At 41.9% G+C, this 20,327-nt stretch overlaps 1 long non-coding RNA gene across 1 annotated transcript in view; it reads left to right on the top strand.

Annotated features, from left to right (window-relative positions):
• The window catches only part of LOC121091469, a 28,642-nt gene extending 8,708 nt beyond the window's left edge, over positions 1-19,934 (top strand). The window contains exons 2-3 of the long non-coding RNA XR_005828936.1: positions 18,983-19,059; positions 19,845-19,934. This is a non-coding gene — a long non-coding RNA (uncharacterized LOC121091469). The remainder of the gene's footprint in view (positions 1-18,982; positions 19,060-19,844) is intronic.
• Positions 19,935-20,327: the final 393 nt, after the last annotated feature.

The raw sequence follows: 20,327 nt of genomic DNA, 5'->3' as shown, positions 1-20,327 counted from the left end.
CATGTCCCTTAGGTGTTTGAGGGGGGGGAGAAGAATACAATGTGCAATGCTGCATTTCTTTTTGACTTCTGCCCAGCTCCCCTGAAAGGACCCTTCGGTAGCCAGAGCAACACATTGGCAGTGGAGTTCCAGCAACAGCAGCATGACACCTACAACTCCCAGCTAGATTTTTACGGTGACAGGCAGGAAAAATGGAGTGGCTTTCACCTTGAGGGTGAAAAAAAAAAAAGCAAGTAAGAGTGTGTTCAACCGCTTGAGACATGGACTCACCTTGGGCTGACAGCAGTAAGGATATTTTGCTGACTGGACACGATGTATTCCCATGGAAATTAGATTTACATTGCTTTTAGAAAACACATGGATGTGGCCTTCCACACAGACACCACAGTTCACTTAAGTATTTGGATATTCTGTTCACAAAATAATGGAAAATTAACATTAATTAGCTATCAATCTTTAATCAGACATAAGTGCATTCAATGCAAGAACCATCCTGACAGACCTTCCTACCTTTCAACAAAGTAAAAAGGTATAAAGGCTTGTTTTAAATCTATACTTACAAAAAACATGATGCAGTATTCTATTTTTTTTTTTTTTCAATAGTAGTAGATCAGTCTATTCACTGCTCGTTTGAGTTGCTGTTGAGGTTTAACCCCAGGCAGCAACTAATCACCACACAGTTGCTCACTCCCTTCCTCCCAATGGGATGGGGGAGAGAATTAGGCAGGGGGAAAAAAAAGTAAAACTTGTGGGTGGAGATAAAAGCAGCTTAATAGGTAAATCAAAATCCACACGCACAAGCAAAGAAAAGCAAAACAAGGAATTCATTCACCACTTCCCATGGGCAGGCAGGTGCTCAGTCATCTCCAGGAAAGCCAGGCTCCATCATTTGTATGGTTACTTGGGAAGACAAATGCTCTGACTCTGAATATCCCCTCCTCCCTTCTTCCCCCAGCTCTATATGCTGAGCATGATGTCATATGGTGTGGAACATCCCTTTGGTCAGTTGGGGTCAGCTGTCCCAGCTGTGCCCCCTCCCAGCTTCTAGTGCACCCCCAGCCTGCTCACTGGTGGGGTGGGGTGAGGAGCAGGAAAGGCCTGACTCTGTGTAAACACTGCTCAGCAATAACTAAAACATCCCTAAATTATCAACACTGTTTCCAGCACAAATCCAAAACATAGCCCCATACTAGCTACTATGAAGAAAATTAACTCCACCCCAGCCAAAACCAGCACAGTTGCAAAAATAGTATTTTTGTAATCAGTGGTTCTTTGCAAAGTCATGAAATTATATATATATATAATATGCATATCTTTATAGAAGTAGTACAAGTTTTGCACTGATAAGTTAGCTGGCAAAGGAATTACTTTTAGTTGTCCGTTAGGGCTGAATGTAATAGAAATATTGGCTGACTGCGCTGCAAGCCTTGGAAACCATCGAAGTATTCAAGGCTTAGGCAGTCAGATGCCTGCTTTAATTTCTATTGACAAAGGAAAAGGAGGGATGAGTAAATGTAAAACATTTCCTTCCAGCGTTGAGCTAAGAGAGGCAGCATGGTGCAGGGAGGAGGTGGAATCCAGGACATCTGGGTTGTATTTATTGCTGGCTCTGCTGCCAACTCGCTTTGTGACTTTGAGCAAGTAATATTTTTCTTGCTTTGCTACCTTACTTTCTGTGAGGCAGGGAAAGCTCACCTGCTTTCTCACGATGCTCTGGGCAGGTGCAGGGATTTTATTGGTGACCATCACCAAATGCTGCAGTTGCCAAGCTGGCATATTCATATGTGCCAGGTAGGGCTGTCTGGGTGATCGATACCCCAGAGGGTGCAAGGGGTAGCTATGCCCTTTGGGACCCCAAAGAGAAAGATGCTCATTAAGTAGCACTGCACCTGCATTAATATGTATCCATAAGTACTAGTGCTCAGTGCCTTTTGCTACTACAGATCAGAAAGTCATTCAGAGCAGGAGTTGGGTTGGTAACCTCTTTCACCTATACTTAGGATCTCTTTATTTACTACACGACTCCCAGGGAAGTGTTACTTTTGGAGTAAATCACAGGGATTGAAGTAGCTATTTTGAAATGGTCTCTGTATGGTGCTTCCAGTACCCGAAGCTGTTTTCAGATTCTCAGTGTGGAGATAAGAAGCCTGGCATCTCTTTTTTTTCTTTCTTTTTCTGTAAGATGCACTTTCTGCCAAATGTGAAGAATCAAAAAAGCGTATGAAAGCAAAGAGAGACTCATATATGGCCTTCTGCATGTCATCAGCAATTGCTCTGTAGTCCAGAACTGATATTTAGGCTATAGCTGGAAAGCATCTGCCTATATCTTGTTTTCCTTTGTTTTCCACTTCATACGGATGTTCTCAATGCTACTTGCTGTACACATCAGTTAAATTCATGGCTATTCCACAAAATGCTTGCATTTTTTTCCTAAAAGTTTTTACTCTTACAAGGATGCTGACCTGATTACTGTGTGCAGTGCTGTATGCTATGCTGAGTTTTACAAGATGGAATCGAAGCTGATCTGAGCCCACATCACAGTCTGAATTACAAGATGAATGCGATGTAGCATGCCATATATCAGTTCTATTAAGGCCAACGGATGTCTTGTTTGAGTCAGCACAGCATGAAATCTCAATACTTCAAGGTTTGATCCTGTGGCACTAAATGACCAGCAGGTATCACCAGAGTCCTACAGATTTTTGTAAGCTTCCATTTATGGCACTGCCATGTTTATCCTACTGACAGGTCAAGATGTCTTTCACAAACACCAGCTCGGAAATACCTAGAACATTAGAGCCTGGCAGACCTACTCCTCCACAAAGCTGTAGGTGACCTCAACTCTCTGCTGAGTGTTGGGATAGATGATGTAAGAACTCACCATGAGTTGTGATAATCGTGTACCTTTATGCACAGTACAAATCTGTGAATAAAGGCGCAATATCCAGTCTAAGAGCCAGAGTAATTGATATCAACAGGAAGCACAGAGAGAAACTGATCTGTATCTATAGGCTATACAGTAATGCTCCCCTTTATTTTGTTTAATCCCTGAAGGAAAGGGGTAATTAAGAATAGCAGGACAACACTAGTATAGATTTTGCCTGACATACTATAGCTTTGTTGTAAGCTATCCTAGTTCAGAAATCACTGTAGCTGTGTTGATTTTCCTTCCTCTGCAGGGCACATAGTGTATTCTTCTTCCCTCCGTAACCCATTTGACAACCTGAATCAGTCAACTGGAGTGCGAGACCCCTGGGTTCAACCTCTGATTTGGTAGACAATGCAGCCACATCACCTCTCCGTCTGCCTCCCACCCTCCCTCTGTCCGTCCTCCTCTCCCTTTGGCTCTCCGGGGCCGGTATTGCTCTCCGTTCTGTGTCTGTATAGCGTAATGAGGTGTCGGTCTTGGGACAGGCTTTTGGGAACTACCAAAGTATAAATTGTAACAGGAATTAATTAAGTGAATACTTAGGTATTAGTCAGGACAGAGTGTAAAAATGGTCTCACATGAAGTGATCTGGATGTTTGAAAGTATGATCCAAAGCTTCTTTAGACTTCAGAGGCTTAAATCCATGCCTTAACACACAGCCAGGGCTTCCTGCGACATACCTTAGTCCTGCACACACAACTTTGCGATGTGACGTGAAAGCCGGTAGTCGAATCATTGTGGGTTAAAACTGGTTATTCCCACAGCTCCCATTTCCTAATGTTTTTCCACTCATGATGTTCTTCTCTTTTAATGTTCATAGTAACTTGTGCCAAAAAAGGTGTTTCCTATCATATTCTCCTCACATTGTGTATTGTGGTGCTTTGTTGTTTTTTGTGGGGTTTTTTTATTCCATATTTTCAATCCCTGGAGAGCTAAGGTTAGTCATAAACATGCTTTTGGCTATCAGATTCATGTGTGGTTTGCTATAGCAACAAACAAAAGCATTAGTCAGAAACTGGCATGAAGCTATAAACACATATTTTTTTGTGATATTACCCAGAGTTAGCTTAGTTTATGCAGTACATCGTTGCCACACAACTGCATCGTAGTTAGACTACTATGCATGTTGAACAGGAACTTCATAGAAAACCCAGAGAGTATAGTGCGAAGAAATAAGCAAGTATGTTAACTGATGTTGTCATCTGAAGATCACAAGCCAAATTCTGCTATTGCACTGGTATAAATCCAGCTGAGCTCCTTCAGGATACATGCTTAGGTCAGGGGACAAAATCTGAATCTATATCTACTGAATAAGAGCAAAACTGTCATCAAGGAAATAAACACTCACTTTGCCTTTGCTGTTTTCACCTCCATAATTTTGCTCAGCAAAATGATTAGAGGTAAGCATTATCAGGTTGCAGTAGATGGTTTAAGTTGGCTGCCAACACGCTTGGAAAACATCTGCAGCATGGCAGGGAGAGCGAGGCTTGGTTCAAGATAGTCCCTCTCGGGTTGTGCCTACGCCACACTGGGAAGGTGCAGTTCGTGCAGAGCCATTGCCTATCCAGCCGGCCTGGGGACAGGCAGGGGTGGTTTGTGCAGCAAGTACTGACGTCCCTGGGGGGAGCTGGCTGGGTTTGTACAGTGGTCACTGAAATCCCACAGCTAAACAGCCTCTAGTCCCTGAACCAGCTGGTTTAGAGGTTGCCTTGAAGGCTCCATCGAAGTGGTGATTTTTGCCTAGGCAGGATAGGCACATTCCTGTTAATGCTTTATTCCAACCATTTGTCTTCTCTTCACTGCACCTTTTCAGGAACACGAGCCCTCCTCTTTTTTGACAGCTGCATTTAATAAAAAGCACATGCATGAAAAATGTGTTTTCCAGTATCCCTGAGCTGGCACTGTTCAGCAAGGAGAGCTTAAACTTCCCTAGAAATTGTTCAGATACATTTTCAGACCCCTCTCTTGAGACATCTAGCTGCGAAGTGTTCATGACCTTCCCTGCTGCAGAGGTGCACAGCGTAACATAAGTAGTGTCCACATGTGTCCAAGCAATAAAAGCAGCAAAACCCTCAAAACCTTCTTTGTATCTACCAGTCCAGAAGTTTTTGACTGGGTCAGTTGTTCCAGCTGCAGAAGATAATCCCACAGCAACATATAGTTTGCACATGTGTGCAGAGGCCCTCTGAGAATTGCCTCTCAAAGTCCAGGGATCAAGAACAAGACCTAGCACCAAGGATTTGTCAAGCTGCGTTCCAAAACCAAAGAGCTCTTATTCCCAACCACACACAAAAGCACAAGAACATGCCCCAGGAGATCCTACATTTCAGCCCTGGCCCTATTCACTGTGCTTTGCTTAGTGTTATTGGTTCTGGGTCCTACACACCTGAGACCCTGGCGTCTTTTCAAAGCTTTTAAAAATAATCTTACTATGGGAGGTTTATCTGGTGTAGAAGTGTAAAAGGACCTGTTTTTCAGTTAGCAGCTCCTGAAGTAGGACTCACTCTGGGCTATGTGTGGGTTGTCTTTACCCTTTTCCCATCTGCACCCAGTTACATCAAGCCCTGCATTGAAAGATGTCACACACTTTATTTCTCTGAAAACAGGAGAGCTCTGGCTGTCTGTCTTCTTTGCAAAGATCATCTCAGTGTTTTTCTCTTTCCTTTACTCCCTTTTGGTCAAACGGGGACAGAACTTCCCAATAAATGCAAAGTGTGATTAAGTAGCATTCAAAGTACTTGCAATGAAGAAAAAGCAAATTCTGCCCTTGGTGTAGTTGCAGAATGCTGTCAAAACTGACCCAAACAGCAGTATATAAAGCAAATATTTCAGTCATTGCTGAAATGTTTTAGACATCTCAGTTCATGGTGGACTTTGGGACTCCACTATTTAAACCTGTTGCAGTAAGATGATGGAGCTTTTTGTTTGTTGATGGTAAAATGACAATTATTCCATCTTGTAAACAGTAGACAGGATAATTTTACAGTAGCAGTCATTCTCCTTTTCTGGTTTTATTGACTGTGAGCTATGTATGGTGGTGGGGCAAGGAACACAAACACACCTTCCTTGGGAGAAAGCAACAGTCTCTCTGCTGCACGTGATGAACCACAGCTCACAGACAGAAAGCAGAGTCCTCACTGGGGCCATTGGATGAGGCAGCATCTAAGAGAGCATAAGTAGTAAAACGCCATTAGTTTTAAAATACTCTTTGCAAGGGTGTGCAGGCGAACCTACAGATGGACAAGGAGCATCTCCAGGTGTCTCCCATTCTATCCTCTTGCGCTCAAACTCTCCATAGCTCCACATATCAAGGTGGTCATTGCCCTTCTTCAAAGAAGGGCCAAGTCACTGGATCACCCTCCTGTTGCACAGATTTAAATCACTCCGAATGAGCCACCCGAGAGAAGAATCAGATCCACCTACTTGCAGTAGATCTCTCAGGCTGTAACTGAAGCCCTGGGGTCTTCCCTTTCCTTATACTAGTTTTGTATTGGTACAAGGCTGTTGATTTCAGTAGATTCAGTAGGTAAGATCTAGCTAAAGGGAAAAATGTAATTTTCTCTCCCTTATACATTAGCCTGAATCTAGCAGAACTGTTCATTGAGAAAAACGCTACCATGTGCCTTCAGAAAGAATGCATCCCAATTTAGTGGGGTTAAAAAATATTTAACCTGTGTGTGAATAGACCATTATGATAAAGTTAATTATTTCCATAAGATATTGTTATTATCTTATTGCAGAGAGGCTGTGAATATTTGGAAATGTGCATCAGCCTTAGGGTTGATAACCAAATCCAAGAAATAGTCCTCTTAGTGCATTCAAACAACTCCACCCATCTCAATTCATTCACCAGTTACGACATGGATGAACTGCAGTGTAGGTAATTTCTTGCTATTTGAGTTTTTAACAAAAAAGAAATCCAGAACTACAATAATGACTCTTTAAAAAAATGGCTTCTCCCCATCATTTATACTAGCCTCTGTGAAAAACTGAAATCCATTTCCTTAACCAAACTGTGTTTTCCTCTATTAGGCAAGCATGCTGGTTTGTTATTTTTGGGTGCCTCAGTACTGGCTAGAAAGCACAGAGAGGGAAAATGAGCACTGAATCATTTAAAAACCACATGCAAAGTGATTTTTTTTTTTTTTTTTGCAAAAACTTAACACGATGAAAGTTTGTCATCTTCAGTTTTCCCTTCTATAACTTAACGTACACTTAAAATTTCAATGCTTTTCAGTCTTATATCTAATTATTTCTAATATCAAACAATAAAGATTAAGTTCACAGATTTAATTTGTAAAAGATGACACTTCTCAAATGGCAAGTTTGGAAAATGCTGGGGCAAGGTATACATCTGCTAGGGAAAAAACTTCAAAAAAGAGGTTAAACCAAATGAATTGAAATAAGGAGACAACATCTTTTAAAAGAACTTTGTAGGTCACCTGTTGAATTCTTTTGAAATCTGACCTATTTTGGACTGAAAGACAAGTTTTAAGTTAATTTATTCAGATTTGAATTACACTGATGCGAACAGAACTATACTAATTAATTTATTTATCTGACTCAGTGGATCAATTTATCTGTAAATGAGATTTTGTGTTTTTTGTAAACCCACAGTCTGCATCCAGAATTCTCTCTAATTTTAAAGGCACTCTCCTACACCACACAAAACCAAGAGTAAGTGAGCTGTGCCAAATACTGGTTTGCTACCATCACTGTTTGTTGACAGAAGAGATTTTTATCTTAACAAAGCAAGGGAACTGCTAACTTTATCTTTGATGTAAAACATTTTCCCATAATAATTTTCTGTCACCTTTATCCCATATCTCTTGTATTACATATACATTAAGGAATTTAAAAGCTTAAATGATATTTGCTTCTGTGATGATTTACATCCAAACAAGTTGCCCGGGGAATTTTCTCTCAAACTGAAAACCTGTTTCCAAGGGCAGATATTTATATAAACCCCCCCATAAAAGGTTGTGGAAAAACTACAAGGTTTTTGTTGCATTCCTGTTTTGAGAGGGGCTATGCCCAGCATACCAGAGCGACAGCCAAAGTAGCATCACTCCATTAATATTCCTGCATCTAGACACTTAATTTTGCACTGAATTTTATCAGTGAAGTAAGTCTTCCTAGACCATAAGGATCTTTAATGTGAACTCTCTCTCTCCATGTATGTATATATATGTTTATATATAAATAGAAAATTTTTTACTGTGCATTGATTCTGGTGAGGAAATTTTATAAGCAGTGGTTCTGAAGAGCAGTTTGAGCTGAAAATTCTGTTTCTAATTTGGAGCAGTAAGTGCCCTTTATATAAAGCCTGTATCAGTTGTGTTGGGCTTTTTGCATGATGTTAATAGATCCTTTATTCTTATTCTCATCTTAAGACCTATCCTTAGCAGGCAAATGTGCTCTTTATGAAAACCACCAAGAATTAGCATCCTCCTTTAATGCACCAGAGAAAGGACAAAGGGTAGTCAAGGTCCCTTGCTACCTCTCTGGGGCAGTACTGGGCTACCTTAAGAGACAGCTGAGGGCTGTGGCCACTGCTTCTGGAGCAATACTGACCCTGTGCCCAGAGAAACTGAGTGTCCAGGGCTGCCAATCAAGTCTACATGGGCAGGATGATAATTTTTAATACATGTGTTCATTTGATTAATTTCTAAATCTGAGCAGGGCTGCGCTTTGGCAGTGGAACAGGCAATCTGCTCTGGGAGAAGCATGGATTCTTGGGGATGTGAATCAGCAAGGAGGAGGAATGTGGGAAAGTTAACTTGTGTAAGCTTTACGGGTCTTATCTGCAATAGGCACCCACCTGCCTCTGCTTCGAGGCAGGTCGTGATAAGAGCTGAGTTCACAGCTATCTGACAGGGAGGACAGTAGGAATCAACTGCCCCTTGCTCTAAGAGGAAGGCAGCTTGGTGTTCGCCTTCCAAGGCTAGTTTGTGGTATCAGTGAAGGGGTTTCTTTCCAAGGGAAAAAAGCTGCAACATGTCTAATCAATATACAGATACTGAAATAACGCAGAGTAGTTCCTACTAGGATTTCTGAAGCTGGTATGGTGGTGAACAAGTGAGAGTACTTCACTTGCAACATGTCCCTGCAGCCCTTCTTGAAATCCGGACCATCCAGATGAACAGTGACACCCTGGGTGATTTTAGCCGGGTATTCGTGCAACTGTTTACAGCACTGGTAGAGACTCAATCACAAGTAAATGCAGTATATCCCAAGAGATAAAATTGTTGAGAGTCCCAGGAGATAAAACTGTTGAGGATCACAGTGGGTTAGACAAGTCTTTATTGCTTTATTTGGCTGTGAATCTCCAGGTGACTTTTGCACTGTCCAATTCTGGTTCAGTCCCGGGGTTAGGACATACGTAATAATTGCTAAAAGGTGATTCTTTTCTACTGACTTTGTGAGAATAGATACCCTGCAGTCTAGGAAAATTCATAATTGATAATTATCAGAGAGGGTCCTAATGTCACACCATCATCACAATAATTATACACCAGAACGCCACGGGAATTCATGCAGGAAGTAAAACACACGTTTGAAACTCATTCTGTCACGTAAAACCTGAGAGAGAGGAAAATTCCTGCCTAAGACAAGCAAACCCACAGACGAAGGGCAGGACACTGCACCTAGCCTCTAGGCAATTAGACTAATTTTAGTCAGACTAAAACTACAGAGATAATGCAGAACTTGTACTTCTGAGACAGAACCATTGGGTAGGGGAAACAGCAGCAAACCTCTGCTCGTCTGGCGGGTGCCATGAGCATTTCTCCAGCTGCCTTTTTCGCTCTGCCACTTGCAGCTGCATTTTAGCTAGCGAGGGGAGGGATGGACCAGGAGGAGAAATCCGGGTATCAGCCATGGCTTCCTGCTTTTCCTGTCTCTTTTGGACATCATCCTAGTCATGTTCTCACCACAAACTTTGGTTGAGAGCTTATTTTCAACACTATGTTACTTCTATGAAACATCATTCTTTTTTAGCAACAGGTGAAATATTGGACTAATAAAATACTTTAGTAAATATTTTATTCTTGTACCAGAAGAGTTATCTGGATCTGGCCAAATTGTATTTCAGATATAGCCAAGTAACCAAAAAAATGGTGATAGCTGGATGAAACTCATTAACCCAGGATCTGGGAAATTTCAATTTGACAGTTGTAAAAAAAAAAAAGAAAAAAAAAAGTCCCCTGTGCTCTTTATGTTTCAATAGGACTCAAGCTGAGAAAGTCTGTGCAGAGACCCACCAGAGTGATTTGTTTTCGTGCTCTGGAATGTCCTATGAATTCTATTAAGGTTATCTCTACCACCAGAGGAAAGATGGACTACTGTAAGAATACTGATCGGTCTCACTAAAGGTTTTGCTCCTAATGTGAAGTGTGAGCAGGCATGTTTTTAATAGTTTTAAATCTGTGAGCAGAGCTTATCAATAAACACCCACGCATGGGAAAGCCATTCCCTCTCCTTTTTGTCTGGGGGTTGCTAGTTTCTCTTTTTATGGTAGTGTTTGTATCTGTTCTTCATTGCCAGTGCTCTTCCACTTCGTCCCTGGTATTAGCCAACCTGTAGAAAATGCTCTATAAAATCCTGCAGAGCTCAGTATGGTCTGTAAGAAACCTTAGTTCCCTAGACTTTTCTCTACTTGGATGTACTTTGCAGAGCAGAGTGCCGTTCCTTTTGATAAAAGTAGGAGCTAACTTCACGGACAGGTCTCCAGCCAGGCAAGGAGATTGAGGATTGTCACATATATTTTCTGGTTTTGGAAGGTTTTGAGATGAGATGATTTGAAAGCTTTTAATGAAGTACTCTAACTGTCGACAAGGGCAGCTTAACATACCAAGGCACTGAATCAAAACATCTTGTTCATGCCTTGAATGGAAGGAAACTATTCACACGCTGGTTATTTGGGAGTAGCTGCTCCTTTGGCTTTGCTGTGGTACAAGCCCCTGCTTTTGGCTCCAAAGTCTGAGCTACATCCATCACCGTACAGGTATGCAGCGACAGAATGCAGCCGGGGGGCATTACCAAACCAAATACAAAACAAAGGCAGGAGTATAGCTTCAACACAGGACTAACTGGTCCTGATAGCATCCCGCAGATAATAAGGCCTGTTAAACCCCTTTGGCAGCAAAATCTTATCTCGATTCCACAGATTAGCCCTTTGTCTTCATCCCACAGAAACAGTTAGGGACATCATGATTTCAAGGCTTGGTGCAGAGGTCCTATTCCCCAGCACCAGGCAGAGGGGAAACACTAAAGGGGAGATGCTATTCCTCACTTTGTCACTTTTTCTGAGGCAGAGCAGCTGCTCTTTCCACTGTGGCAATCGTTCATTTCTGAGTTGACAAGCTGGTTTGTCAAGGTGGAGCTACCGGGGTGCCCCTGCTGCCTTGCTGGCAGTGGTTCAAGTGAAGTGACATTACATTCCTGCGATGGAGGGCTGGGAGAGGCAGCCTTCTCTGTGACATTGCATCCATATCTCCCCATTGCCATGTATCCTGCCCGGATAAAGTGACAGCCACGGCATTCCCATTGCGGTCCTGCCATGCCCCAGAGCCCTGCCCAGCAGTTGTAACTCAGTCCTGGGATCTTGCAGGACAATGGAATGAATCTAGGTCTCTGGAATGTGCTAGGAAATCTCTGTGGAAGATGAACGTCTTGGTTTTTTTGCTGTTTTTTTCCGCAGCATAGCTGGAGCTGCTTACTGGGAATGCCATGGGCCCCCTGGAGCTCGTGGTCAAGGCCACTCAGACTGTGCAAGAGCCCGTGCCATAAGCTATGCTTTAAAGCCTGTGGCAGCTCCCTCAAGGAATGCCATGCGTGCATAAAAGAGTTCCTTTGACATGTTCAGATTCTTATCTCTGCCAGCTGATGCTTGCAGGATCATTTTCCTCCAGCATTGCTTGCTTGGAAGAACATGACTCCTCCACCAAATTGCATAGGAGGATTTGGGTGGTGGGGGTGATTGCTCTGAACTACCGCAGCCAAGCCCCCCGCACTGAGCAGCCCCGCTACACTCCTGTGTTCCTGATTGTCCTTGGTCATGGTCTTTACACTTAACACTGACATTTACCCTTAAGCTAATTCACAGCAGGACCCTAGGTGCCGTGTTAGAGAAGATGCTCTTTGCCACGTAGCCTAGAGACAAGGAATCTGCCTGCCATGGTTTGCTTCTTTTTGACAGCAGAGCTTGAAGCATGACAGCATCACTAGGCTTTCAGTCCTCTTTAAGGTAGTGCTAGGTTACTACTTCCATTTGTGACTGGAGCTGAAAAAAAAAACTCGGGGGGAAACAAATAGTGAAACATTTCAGGCCACTGCTGATACTGAGGAACTATTTTTGGGCTTGCACATGTCATTTGCACAACATTTTTAGCGCAAGGATTGGCAAATCCTGGCTTGCCAAGCCGATTGATGCAGTTAGCAGAACACAAAGATCTGCTTGTGGGTTCAGAGATCTTTAGCACAGTTGATTTTGGAAAGTGGTGAAAACAGTTATTTTAAAGTGCCAAAATCTCATGTTTATATCCAGAAAATGGTAGCTGAGATGGAAAAGGTGGTTCTTTTGCTGTCATTGTAACGCTTTCTGGGAGGGCTTTTAAAGAAAATCTGGTTTAAGCCATTTTTCAGTTATGGGAGCTTTAAGGAAACGAAACCAAGAATGGAATAGCTTATATGCTTGATGACACTGTCTAGCTGAAGTGGCTTTTTAATTAGCTCATTGAGCTACATTTATTCATCAGTCACTAGCCTTCTGGGATATCCTGGAAAACACAAAGAATACACTGCAAGGTGCGTTAATCTAATAACTTACCAAAATAGTAGAGGCAGTGGATTGGGATGGGTATAAAAAAGAAGATAACCTGGAAACTGGAGCACTGAGGTTGCCAAAGAAAAAGTAGAGTGTTCAAATTGCTGCCCTTTTGCCCACAACCCTGAAGTGAAAAATTTCTCTTAATAAACTACGGTCAGGTGAACTTACCTATCTGAAAGAGTGCTCTTCAGAGGCTGAGATGAATGCCAGGCATGTGCATAGCGTTCCTGTTACCAAGTGCTTTCCTGAACTGGAACCCACGATTTTAAATATTCTAACTATTCTAGATATTCCTTATTTCAAATATAAGAAGTGAATCAGAAGCAGCGGTGGGGCTTTGCAGCAGCACTGCTCAGGCGGCTGTGAGAGCTCTGAGGGAAGAAAAGGAATCCCAGTAATTGCGATACCTGCCAGAGAAGGAGAACAAGCTGTGCAAAAAAAACCCCAGGCACACTACCCACTTTGAGAAAGGGATTTCATTTTAAAAATAAGGAGGAATTCTGAAGTGATGCATTAGCAGTATCTAGCCATGCATGTGTGAGAAGTGACAGACCCAGGACAGGGTGCCTGAGGGCACAGGGGCAGGCAATTTGGCAGGTACAAGAACTGATGGTCACAGGAGGAGAGGTCTGATACAGGAGCTAGCTGAAGGTGTCCATGACAGCAGCAGTGCACAACCTTATTTACAAGAAGAAAAGCAGATGAGGGAGCACTGTGGAAACTGCTGACCTACATGTATGAATTCTTTGCTGGGTCAAACACAGTGCTAACAATGACAATAATATTAAATTGTTATTATTGTTGTTGTTTGTCTTGCTCCTCCTTCTCCTTATCAACAATACAAATTGGGTTATGTGCCCGGAGTGAGCTTTGCACTGTCAGAAAAGTCCCGATCTAAAGACGTCTCAGCCTTCCTCACACGTCAAGGGATGAGTCTCCTAGCTGGCTGTGGACTTAAAGCTATCGATTTCCACAACACTGCACAATCACAGCAAATTTCTGATCACAGCTTTTCTGCACACATCATTTCTGCACAATCAGATTTCTGATCACAGCTAAGAAATGGCAACTAGTAAATGCCAAAATCCTAGTAAAGGCACAGGTTGTGACTTTCATATATTAATGAATAATAATAATAGAGTGAGAAAATCATACAAGTTTTCACCTGTGAACAAAGGTTTACCACAGACCAGGTTTCTGCCTTTTAAAAGAAATTATCTGTTGAAATTAAGTTAGATAACTCATACCAGTCAGTACATGGCAAGAAGGAACCTCTTCTCCTGGTGAAGATATTGCTTGAGAATGAGCAATATTTAACCTGCATCTTTGTAAGAAATACGTGCATTGCAACTCTTGTCAGTTTTAACTGATCTAAATTGAAATCCCAGGGGAAACAATACAACAAGAGCATTCTAATTCTCTCTGGCAAAAACCAGATTAAAATTAAATAAAATAGAAAAAAAACCCCGACCCAAACAAAAAACAAAACAAGCCACTTCTAGCAGGAAAGATAATGCCTGAGAAGTTGATGCAAGGAAAAGTTACATCCTTAAAGTCACTACATTGATATGCAAACATTAGTATAAAATCTTAAAAAGCAGAACACTCAAATCCAAGAATTGCAGAGAAAGGGATATAATTTGGAAGCAAGGAAGCTAAAATGATCAGCAAAGAATGTTATTGTTTGTTGGTTTTATTCTTTAATAACATCTCCAGTATTCTTATTTGCTGTTTTATTTGATTTTAAAGTATATGGATTATGGTGATTTTATACATCAGTGTCCCAATTAAAGCTAGGTTTCTCTTCATTTTATACAATACATTAAAGCACAACTGATTTGAATCCAATGACATTGTCATACTTGAAATTGATTATAATGTCTCAAATATGGTTTTGGAGACTGTTACCCACTGAATGTGGATCCCAAAAAAATAACCTGGTTTTACATTTTTGTGGTGTTACCTAAAACAGTCCAGCTGGGTTTCTAGATTAGAGATAAAATAATGTTTTTTTAAATTGCATTTAAAAAAGCAAATACACTTTTCAGTCATATGATGTGAAAATATTCTGGCCTATGTAACTCCTACTGCCTACGTTCGAAAAATTCCCTTGTTCTGAAGTCAGTTCAGTGGCTATTAGAAGTAGTCACTGATGTAAATTCCATCTTGTTTGTGAAAATATTTTGAACAAAGCATTGATTGTCCAGGGTTTATAAAAAAAGTTAAAACCTATAAAATGTTGGCATTGCTACTATTTGGGGCATGAGAATGACATGCATATAAATCATAGTTCATTGGCACAGTCTTTTATACACAGAAAGAAGCCATTGCTGAAAAAGGAATTCATCAACGTGCTGTAATTCCTCTCTTTTATAGATTGGTTTTGTGAAGTATTCTGAACTGGGAAAAAATCTGAAGCAAATCTTAGCCTACAGTAGGAATCAGGGGCACAAGAAGTCTTTTATGCCATGAATTAGCTATGGTAGAGGGGCACAGTAAGCAGACTTGGGGGAAACAAGGGCGGATGGAAAGGCCTCAGTGTGAAGTTTCGGGAGGGAAGGTCATTTGTGTAGCTGATGTCCCTTCATGCCATCTCAGCCACAGCTCTATTAGCTCTGGCAACAGTAATCTGTTCCTCCCTTTTGTAGGAAAGATTTCCTACAAACATATCACCATTTAGGAGAGGTAACAGTTTACTAAGGCTGTCACAGGACTGTGTCCCTTCCTACCCATCATGAGGTGGGTGAAAGAGGCCGTTTATGCTGACAGGTTTTCTTCTTAACAGCAAGGGATTTTTCTGGCAACATTTTGGCAAACCTTGATCTGCAGCCCCTCCAGCAAGGACAGGAAGAGCAATCGCCTGCCAATACTTGGCCAAGCATGTGAAGCCACCCTTGTGCCTCATACACCACTGCTTTGCTTGATCAGCAGCTGATGAAAAATAAGAAAATTCTCTTCTGGCCCAGGCCCAGATGAGATGTCTTCCAGGGCAGATCTACCTTTCTACATCCGTGCTGAACAAGAATCAGCAGTGTCATCTGCTGCTTTAAAATGGCATCCTGATGGGAAATAAGTGTTCAGGTCTCACTGCAGGAAGTGATCTAATTCTCTTGGATTTTATGAGTAGCCTGGTCTTAGCAACGGGAAGATTTTGAAGGTGTTGGCCACCTAATCATTCTAAGAATCCTTTGTTTAAAACATCTGGGTTTAAAATTTTCACCTCTGTCAAACCTGTAGGGTAGCTGCAGTACCCTAGACTCGAAGGGTATGCCCCACTAGATGGTGAAAAATCAACAGCACAGACTACACAGGACCACGCAGGTCCTGAGAAAGGAGTACCCATACTTGCATTGCTCCAGTTTTAGACAACTAAAATGTCACTGAAGTTACACCAGAATAAAGCAAGAGAAGCAGCAGTGAACTTGACCCAAGAATTCTCCCCAAAAATTCTTTTTCTTTTCCACTAGCAAAACTATTGGCAGCCACCAGGGATCAATGCTGTAATTACCCTTGAAGTACTGCAGTGAAGAGCAAACGTTCTAGCAATCCAAGCAATATTTTGTTCAGTCATTCTGTTGGACTGCAGCACTTGTGAGTGGGATTCTTGCAAGTGAAAAATACAGCAGTGCCACAAGGCTAAGTCCTTGCTATTTCTTGGAATTTTAGTAATAGCCATAAAATTTGCTGTTGGCGTCTGAATCTTTAGAAGCCATAAGCAAATTAAACAATCAAGCTTCAGTCCTGCAGTTCTTCTCATATGATGCTTATTAAAATACATGTGGTGAAGAGCTTCATGAAGGTATTCCAGAATTTTCAAGCCAAAATGTCTAAAGTCAGGTTCTTAAATCCACATCTAAATTTTTAAACAAAGTTATGTTTATTTTCCTATTTTCTTGAGCTTCTGAAAATTGCAAATGCTAGAGCTTTTGAAAAAAAAAAGCCAGTTTACACAGTTCTTTAATCTGAATTAGGGTGTACATTAAGACCGCTTTCTAGAATTGTCCATTGTAGGCATCAGAACTAGTCATCTGAAGGTGTGGTCTGCAGCCCTAATGTGTTCTGAGTCGATCCTAGTTCTCTGAAGCTAAAATACCACAGGAGAACTGATTAAGATGATGTACCTATGCCTGTGTACCTATGATGTACCTATGAGGATGCCTTCTATTCTGTCGAATTTGGAAACTTGGCCCACAGACTGAAATGGGATATTCCCACTGGAAGCATGCTATTTCCATTCACATTGAGGAAGCGGTCCATCACTGATAACATGGCATAACCCTTTCAAAATCCTGCCTGTACTAAATAATTTCATTTTCAAAAAAGCCAAGGAAAAAATAAATGTAAGATATTAGAAAACTACGAGGAAAGGCTAGCAAAATCACAGCGATTTTAACAAGAGCTTGGCAACTTGTGCAAGTTAATGACTGCATTAATGCATTAAGTTGTGCCAGCTTGCCTGAACACACAGCATGCAATATCCACATCCAGAAATGTTGTGTTCCAGGCAAGGATTCTTCATTTAAAGTAGGCAATGAAGGAGCTGTACAGTTCTGCTTGTGGTTCTATTCTTTAGCATTCAAGCATATCTTAAAGCCAGAGGATCTGTTTAGGAGAGCCAAACCTATGTATACTACTGACAGTTGCAGAACTGGGTGTGAGAGAGCTAGACAGCCTGATGGCTTGAAAAAAATATGGAGCGTGAAGACAGGAAAGAGACATAGTTGTCAGGACAAGAATTTGTGTGTGTATTAGAATAGCCTGTGCATCAGGGAATGTGTCATTCAGCCACACTGTCCTCTACTGGTTAATCTTGGATCTCTGAAAATGATAATCTATTCATACTTCCACTCTTCAGTACCTGATTTCGGGCATTTCAACAGTATCAAACTTGCAAACAACCCATCTCCTTCACCTCATCTCTCTCTGCCCTCATGCTTTTAAAACACAAGAAAACAGAGTCTTTACGACTATCAAAGCTTCATGATGTAGACTCTCCGGCTCCTGTCTTAAGACCTCTGTCAGAAGCAAGGAAGAGTTTCAGGATAGGGTATTTAAATCAATTTAATGTATTGTCAGTTAAAGAACTTTTAGTTACTGAGGCAGATATTTTTAAAAAAGTAAAACCACTTAGGGAAAAACACCTCAGCTCCCCTCTGTACACCTCTCCTCCCCTCTTTCTGGTCTCCAGTCCTCTCACTGTGGGCTACACTCAATCCCTTTGGGGCTGCGAGGGCTGCGACAGGAGATGGGGGTCAGCAGATGCTGGCTGCTTTTCTTTTTCCACTCTTTACTTCTTGCTCAGTTGCCCCAATGTGGGTTCCTCCACTAGCTGCTGGACCACCAGAGCTGAGCCTTCTCCTTTCTGCCCTTGCTCAGGCAGCTTTTCTTCCTTTGGCCCCTGGTTGAGATCCTATTTTGCTCCAGCAACTTTCCTGCTCTGCCATCTCTCCTCTATCCTCCTGCTCTCGTGTGGTCTTCTCTGTCTTTCTCTTTCTCCTTTAGTGGTGGTGTCTTTTCCTCAGCATTTACCACTCTTTCTTACGTGCATTTTCACAGAGGTGCTAGAAACCCCTCTGATCGGTTCAGCATTGTAGGCGGAGCTGGCTGCAAGAGTCTGTATCCAGTGCAGGGTGGTCCATGACCTCTTCCCACAGAGACCACCCCACAGGCACACCATGGCCAAAACCCTGCCAACTGTGCCCAATACACACCTCAATCCCTCCTTGGTAATTAAAATATATATATATATACGCATAAAAAATCTGGCCAATTCTAGTTTTGTTTTCTCCAATCTGGGAACTTTCATCCTTTACAGTTGTCTTTACATTTCTGAATATGAATATTTCTGGTGTCTTTGGAAAGACTGGCCTGATGAGTTCTGAGATAAGGAGGGTGCTGAGGCACTGGCACAGGCTATCCAGAGAAGCTGTGGATGCCCCATGCCTGGAAGTGCTCAAGGCCAGGCTGGATGGGTCTGGGAGCAACCTGGTCTGGTGGAAGGTGTCCCTGCCCATGGCAGGGGGGTGGAACTAGATGATTTTTAAGGTCCCTTCCAACCCAAACCGTTCTGTGATTCTATGAATCTAAAGAAAAACAGGCCTTTCTGTAGCTGGCCCATGCAGGTCCCTCAGGTGTGCTGTGGCAGAGAGCTTTGGCTGGCAAGCTGACTGTTCTGTGCTCTGTGTGGCTCCTGCAGACACCAACAACCTCAATGCTGCTTTCAGGTTCTGGACGACAGCTGAGACCGGCTGAGCCTCCAGGAGATGCTGATGCTGAAGCAGATAGAGAAGACGAAGATTCTGTGAGTTTTTTTTAATTGGGTTTCTTTGGGATGGAGGTTTGGCAGCTGACTTGTTAAAATGGGATCTGAAATGTTTTATTTATAGCTGGGCCTTGCTGGTGAATTTTCTCCCCATTAAAAATGTATTTCTGCTCGAGATTCTCCTGCCAGCTCAAAAGCCAGAATGATGCTTCAATATAAAGTGATCTGCTCTTTGCCATGATTCACCAGCATAAGTTTAATACCAAGACTTAGCAAAATGCTACATGGCTGTTGACTACAGTAACTTACAGCTTTAGCAAGTTTATGTTCCCTATCATTTGGCTCCAGAAGGAAGCATGCTAATTCCTTGTCAGCAGAAATTCCTGCTGGGACTCTTCCATAGTTTGCTTGTCCATAGAGGACAATAAAGTTTGATGCAGAATGCAAAGATTAGATGTGCAAATAAAGCAGAGGAGGGAATATTTATTGCCTTTTTTAATTATTACCAACTGATCTGTCAGTATTTTCAGTCTGTTCAGCCCACAGATGCATACAATACATAAAAAACCCAAAAATCAGCATACCATTGCTTTTGTCTCTCAGGTATCTGTTCTTGAGTAACATCCTTAAATGAGAGCAGTATTTGTTCTTGACCTAAGGGAAGAGTTGCTGGTTATTCTACATCTACATCTACAACCATTACTGATGAAAGATTTGTATACAGAAGGAGACTAATACCTAAGTAGAAAAACTCTCCTAAAAAAACCCTCATCCACTGTTTAGTGGTGACCGTTCCTTTCCCACCACTCATTTCTTTTCCACAGGTTAATGAAGTGGCAGTAGAAGACATACGTCCAAGGCCACAAGGATCCTCCCCCGTTTATGAATATTCCATAGAAGAAGAATATTTAAAGGCAAGACACTGAGTTTTCATGCAGGCATGGCTTTAGCAAGCTGATTCAAGATGCCTTAGCTCCTACAGCTAGCTGAGGCTCATGTCGTGTAACAGGATGTTGTTGCAGCCATATTGTCTTCCTGTCCCCACCAAAATCAGGGCCATGTTCATTCGTGGCTTTATATTGTACTGGACTTGTTGTTGGCCATGTTCTTGTTTCTTGGCAAAAAATACATTTTATTTCATTCCTTAAAGGACCTGGGGCAGAAAGTGTCGAGAAATCACAGTGCTTTTCCTATTAGAATATTTATGCTGGCTTGAATCTAATATGTATTTTGAAATTACCTCTTGGCTATTCAGTGTTAAAGATTTAATTAGTAGAGTCATGTTAAGGTAAGTAGGCAGTTTGAAA

Source organism: Falco naumanni, chromosome 7 (genome assembly GCF_017639655.2).
Source record: "Falco naumanni isolate bFalNau1 chromosome 7, bFalNau1.pat, whole genome shotgun sequence".
Lineage (NCBI taxonomy): Eukaryota > Metazoa > Chordata > Aves > Falconiformes > Falconidae > Falco > Falco naumanni.
Note: the sequence above shows the minus strand (reverse complement) of the source record. Positions and strands in the feature narration are given on the sequence as shown.